Raw genomic sequence first — 6,176 nt, forward strand, 5'->3', positions numbered from 1 at the left:
ACAACAACTGAGGGCCCAAGGTTGAATAACACTGTTCTAGACCACAGTTCTTCAACCCTGGGTCCCCAGGTGTTGTTGGGCTACAGCTACCATCATCTCCAGCCAGCTTGGTCCCTTTCCTCAGCCAATGGTCAGGGATGATGGGAGTTGTAGTCCAACAGGATCTGAGGATCCAAGGTGGAAGACCTGTGCTGTAGACACCAAGCAAGGGTTTAGACACATACCACATGCTTCTCTAGGCTTCTCTAGCCCTGGCCACATGGCAAATGCCTGAGTGGCTGAAGTCAGCCCTGTTATGTCCTAAGATATCCGGCCAAATGGTGTGTGTGTGTGTGTGTGTGTGTGTGTGTTTTAGCAGGGCATTCCATCAGAGCATCTCTGGCTTCCAGCTGCCCCTTCCTCTATCTCCCCCCCTCCCTTTCCCCTTAGCCTTTGGAGCCTTGCATTCCTCTGCTCAGCTGCTCCTTGCCACCCCCAGCTTCCCCCACCCCCAAGGCACCTTCTCTCTGCGTTGCTTCTAATATCGCCCCTGATTAATTGGCACTAATACAAATGTACACAGCTCCATAAAAAGATGTCACTTTGCACACAATGGGAGTCGCACATTATCTCTCCACTGCAGGCATGTAATTCAGTCCGCGGGAAAACATTCTATTTATTCTGGGGCGTTATGACAATCTCTCTGCAAACACAACTCAAGCAGGGACACACACACACACACACTCTTTCACATGCCTGCGCGCGCACACACACACACACACACACACATATGACAGAGCTACACTAAGTCACTTAAAAAGTGCCATTAGTAGCGGGAGGAAGAACATTCAGCCCCACCAGAGATCAGAAGTGCACCACATCCTAGGGATTAAAAGAGAAACCAAATGGAGCAAACAGCCCTGTGGTGATCGTGCGCTTTTGCTGCTAGAAGCTCTGCACAGCAGTTGCTTAAAAGGAGGTGAGTGTGTGGGGCTCATGATGGAAGGGTAAGGGTTCTCCTTGCATCAGAACAGTAGAGTCCTCTCCAACAGTGTAGTGGCAAATTCAGGCAAGCCACGCCCCCCACCACACCCCCTCCTAAGATTATACAATACACTCAAAATAATACAATAATAATTATTAGGGATGTGTTGAGACGATCGATGCAGATCTTCACGTGTTGCCTTTCACCTAGATCTACTATTTTCTGTGCACATACCTGGGCAAATGCTTTGATTGGGTCTCCCTCCTCCATGAATTTGTTTAATCCTCTTTTAAAGCCATCCAAGTTGTTGGCCATGACTGCATTACTGTGGGATTCCATAGAGAGCACAGTGCCTTGAGCTAACCTATGGTCTGACTTGGAGGATTTTCTACCTCATAGCACACATTCGTGAAGCATAGTGGTACATCAACTCCAGACCCTCCAAGTGTTTGTTTTCCAGGGATGTCCCTGATTTAGAGAAGCCCTCCCGGTTTGTGATTTGATCTTGGAATGTCCCACTTTTCCTTAGGATGTCCCTATTATCATTGGAGAAATGTTGGAAGGGTATATGGAGTTATCCGACACCCGAGCTGCCTGAAGACAAGGGGTTTTTTTAATGTTTAATGTTTTATTATGTTTTTATATATTTTGGAAGCTGCCCAGAGTGTCTGGGGCAACCCAGTAAGATAGGTGGGGTATAAACAGTAAAATTATCTTTATGGAATGAGACATCCTTATTTTCATCAGAGAGGGTATGCAACTCAAATAATGTCCTCCTTTCCCTGCTGTGCAACTCCCCAAACAGGATACAGACCTGAAGCACTAGAATCTGGTCCAAAGTTCTATGCCAGTTTGTGCTTTTCTGTCCCTTCCAAAATGGTGGCCATTGGTTTGTCTGGTTTTTTTCACAGCACAAGGAGCTTCTTTTGAGATAGCAGCTGCTAAGGAGGCCTACAGACTGTCATTTCTTTCCAGGAGGGATTCAAGTGCATACCAGAGATTTAGATTTGTGCAATTAAACTTGCTTCAAGGGCTCTGCCACCCTGACCAATGCAACAAATATACAGTACTTTTTATATTAAAAAAAAAAACTTCTTGTGGTTAGGAAAATGGCAGGGAAATGCACCGAGAAGTGTGAGGTGAATATATGATTCATGAGAAGGCACACAAACATCGCAGAAACAAATCAGGATGAGTGCTCATTGCCCCACAGTGTCCCCACAAACAAATCAGAGTGAATGCTCAGTAAAGGCTAAGCGTTGTCTAACCCAGGCATAGGCAAACTCCGGCCCTCTAGATGTTTGGGACTACAGTTCCCATCGTCCCTGACCACTGGTCCTGTTAGCTAGGGATGATGGGAATTGTAGTCCCAAACATCTGGAGGGCCAGAGTTTGCCTATGCCTGATCTAACCTGTGCATAAGCTTTGTGCAATCAAATCAGGATGAGTGTGTAATGAACAGGTCATCTGGAAGGGCCCTAAGAGACCGTGGACCTCAAAGAAATCAAACCTTCTCCACTGTGCTTGGTTAGGCTCTCAGGGCAGGACTTTGGGGCAGAAGTCCAGTGTTCCACGTAGCAGAAAGACTCCTGGACACAGCAGGGCTGACTTCCCACCTGCTGAAGGCATACCCTGCAACATTTCTCTGATGAAAATAGGGGCACCCTATTCCATAATAATAATAATAATAATAATAATAATAATAATAAATAAATAAATAAATAAATTTACTATTCTGTGGGTAGCTCATTGTCAGAGCATCTTTGCATGCCGTAAGGTCAGGGTTCAATCTGCAGTGGCATCACCAGGTATGACTGGGAAAGACCCCTGCCTGAAATGCTTGAGAGCCAGTCTGTGTAGGCAACACTGAGCTAGTTAATGGTCTGACTTAGTGTAAGGCAGCTGCTGTCTATGTTCTAGGTTTGAGGTCCAGCTGCCTGTCTGTTTGCAGAGGGGGAGCGGGCAACATCCTGTCCTTTGCCTCGGACAGCAAAATGTCTTGTGCCACCTCTGGCCTCAACGCTCCTGAAAGGAAACTGTATGGACCCCCCTCCCCTTAAATCTTCTTGGTGCAGGAGGGGGGCAAGACTCCGCAGCAGCCTGAGCGCTGGCTCCATTTTGCGGCCTCCTAGCTGCTCCTCTGTTCCTTTTCTCAAGGAAGACGCTCACCTCCGCAAACGTGCAAGGTGTTCAAGTAAATAATGCTCCGCTCATCTGCATTTATTTATTTATTATGATAAAATGATGGGAAATTTATATGCAAATAGGCCGTAGCCCCTGGGGTTCTGGCACAACGCCAAGGCAGCCTGCCTCTCTCCCACCACCTGTCATTCTAGGATTTTTTAAACCTTTGCTGCATTAGCAAGATTCCAGCCTCATCCAAGAGAGACGAAAACACACACAGAGAGAAAGAAAGAATATCTGCATTTCATTTACCCCTCAAAAACTACCACTGGTCCCTATAACATGAGGTCCTAGTCAAGGCAGGGCTATAGCTCCCTAGGAGAGCACCTGTTTTCAGCCCTTTGAATCCAGAAGGTCCCAGATTCGATCCCTGGCATCTCCAACCATAACAGATCAGGTGATGGGGAAGGCATATGAATCTAGGAAGCTGCCTTATACTAGGTCCTTGAGACCAGTATGGATTAGCAGCAGCTCTCCAGGTTTTCAGGTGCGGGACATTCCCAGCCTTACCTGTAGCTGCTGGGAAGTGGACCTTCTGCATGGAAAGAAGATGCTCCTCTCCCTGGAGAGAGACAGATTGTTGGAATGGACAGTACTGGCCTAGGTGGAATAATAGCTTGATCCAGTAAAGGTCCAGGATGTTCCTTAGGCTTTTGAGTGGTGGTGGCAGTGGTGACAGCAGCAGCAGCAACAACAACAACAACAACAGGGGTGTTACCAGTTTGAAAATGAAAGGATGGTCTGGTCTTTGAGGCCTGGAAGCCACTGCCACCAAATGTGGAGAGGGGCTTTGCTTTCCACCATGAGACCCCTCTCTCGCATTGCTGCACTTCTTTGCTGGAAACTTTCCCCCTGGTTCCTAACTTAATTTATGTCAAAATCCTCCCTGCATAGCTTGACCTCTTTCCTGGAGTCATGTGGTGCTTAAAACTCATTATTCCTCCATTGAAACAAGAAGTTAATTAAAAACCCTTTATATGCTTAAAAAAAAGTTTTGATGAGTTGTCAGCAGTCTTGCCTTGCTGGACTAGAGATAGCACAACATGCAAAAGTTTAGCAGGCGATTGGGAGATGCCTGCAATTCCCGTCGCTTTGCAAGAGGAGTGCTGAGGGCGCAGCATGCAAAGCCATTTTTGCAGCTGCCATCAGCTCCATGGGCCCACCTCCAGCAATGCAGATCTCTCAGCTTCTTGCCGTTGGGTGAAGAGCTCTGCTCTCCCCTTCTTCTGAGGTGCAAGCTTCCCAGAGGAACTTCCCAGAGTGCAAAGTTTTTATCTCTGCATCTTTTAGGGTTTTGGAAAGCCAGAAAAACAAATCAAAAATCTCACATCAGGCAGGGTAGCCAAATAGGGTTGTTGTGGTTGGATTGCAGTACCCATCACACCCAGCCAACAGATACAATGGTCAGGAATGAAAGGTGTTGTAGCCCAGCAAAGTCCCGGGGGGCACCACGTTGGCTATCCCTGTGTTACATGTGAGCCCCCTTTCCATACCGTTTGCACCTGCAGATGTTTCAAGGTGGACATACTACTTCATTTTTATGCATGTCCCAGAACTTGTTGCTGAAATCATGTAACTTTTCTTACTACAAATGTCCCAGGAGGTGTTTTTTTTCCTTGTTTTTTTGGGGGGGGGTTGTCCCTCTTTCATTGCACTATATAGCACAAGAGTGCCCCTCCAAATGGCAAAAATGTGGTAGCATTGGGGAAGCATTGCAGAATGACTCATAAAGCAGAATGATGTGTGGATGGTCCTGTATAAATCCCTTGCTAATGCACTGTTATGGTGTCAATGACGTTGCAGAATACATCCATTAAGAGGCACCAGCCTGGAAGGGCCCTCTGAAGTCATTGCTGGGCTTAACCCCAACACACCCATTGTTGCCTGCTTCTTCCAGCTCTCAGAGAAGGAGAGTGGAGTGCTGGCTGGTTTAATTTGCACGCCAGCTACCCAGAACCATCTCCAGTCCAATCCACAGCTATGATTTCAGAACAGTTTGGCTTCCCAGCTCTGGAAGCAGGTTGTTTTCTTGGCATTGCCTGGAGTTATCCTTCTGTTGCATTATTGCCCTTCTGCATGCATTGGGTGTCAACAGAAGGCTGCGGGGAAATAAAATGTCACACCCCACCATAAGGAAGAACGTGATTGTTCAGTGTGTCAATCTGATTGGCAGGAGTTGAGCAGGTTTAGGGTTAACTTTAAAATCTTATATGTAACAGAAACAGCAAGTATAATTTACTGAATTTGGGATTCACCCCAAAGGTTTGAAAGCACCTGTCATTTTATATCAACACGCTTTCTTTCTTTCTTTAAGCGCTGTTTTCATTGTATGCTACACACGCCAGGTGGCTTGGGAAGCATGTTAAATGAAGCTCAAATTATTTACATTGAACTGATTCCACCTAGGCTCTTGTGATGCCCAATTGCACTTTGGTTGCTAGGCAAAGGCTTTCCCAACAGATTAAGGTGGTGGGTGGACAGCGCCCTGTGGTAACTCATAGTATGCAAAGTCTGTGGGTTTGGGAGCAAGCCTGTCTACTGAAATGATCCTTCCTAGCAGCATTTACCCATTACATGGGTGGAAGCAGAAAGGGAAGCCCTGTTACTCCAAAGGGAGTGGTGCTATGTTTATGCTTCATATTGTGATGGGAGGAGCCATTGCTGAGTGCTGGGGCTCCTACTTTGCATGCAGAAGGTCGCAGGTTCAATCCCCAACATCTCCAGGTAGGGGTCCTCTCTAAAACTCCAGAGAGATAGGTAGGGATGTTAGGGATTGAACCTTGGACCTTCTGCATCCCAAGCAGATGCTCTACCACTGAGCTTTGGCCCTTCTCCTAAGCCATCCCAGTATAATTGCAGACTGGGAAAGATATGTCATTGAGAGTATTGAGGGAAGAGGAAGGTCTTCAGCAGGAGTTCCCATTCCACACACCTGCACCGTGCAAAGCTGGTAATAGGCCCAGACCAGATGGGAGATGTAGACCCCATTGTAGGCCCATGCCAATTACACCCACCCAGCCACCCCATT

This window comes from Podarcis bocagei (assembly GCF_964188305.1).
Source record: "Podarcis bocagei genome assembly, chromosome: 7".
In the NCBI taxonomy this organism is placed as follows: Eukaryota; Metazoa; Chordata; class Lepidosauria; order Squamata; family Lacertidae; genus Podarcis; species Podarcis bocagei.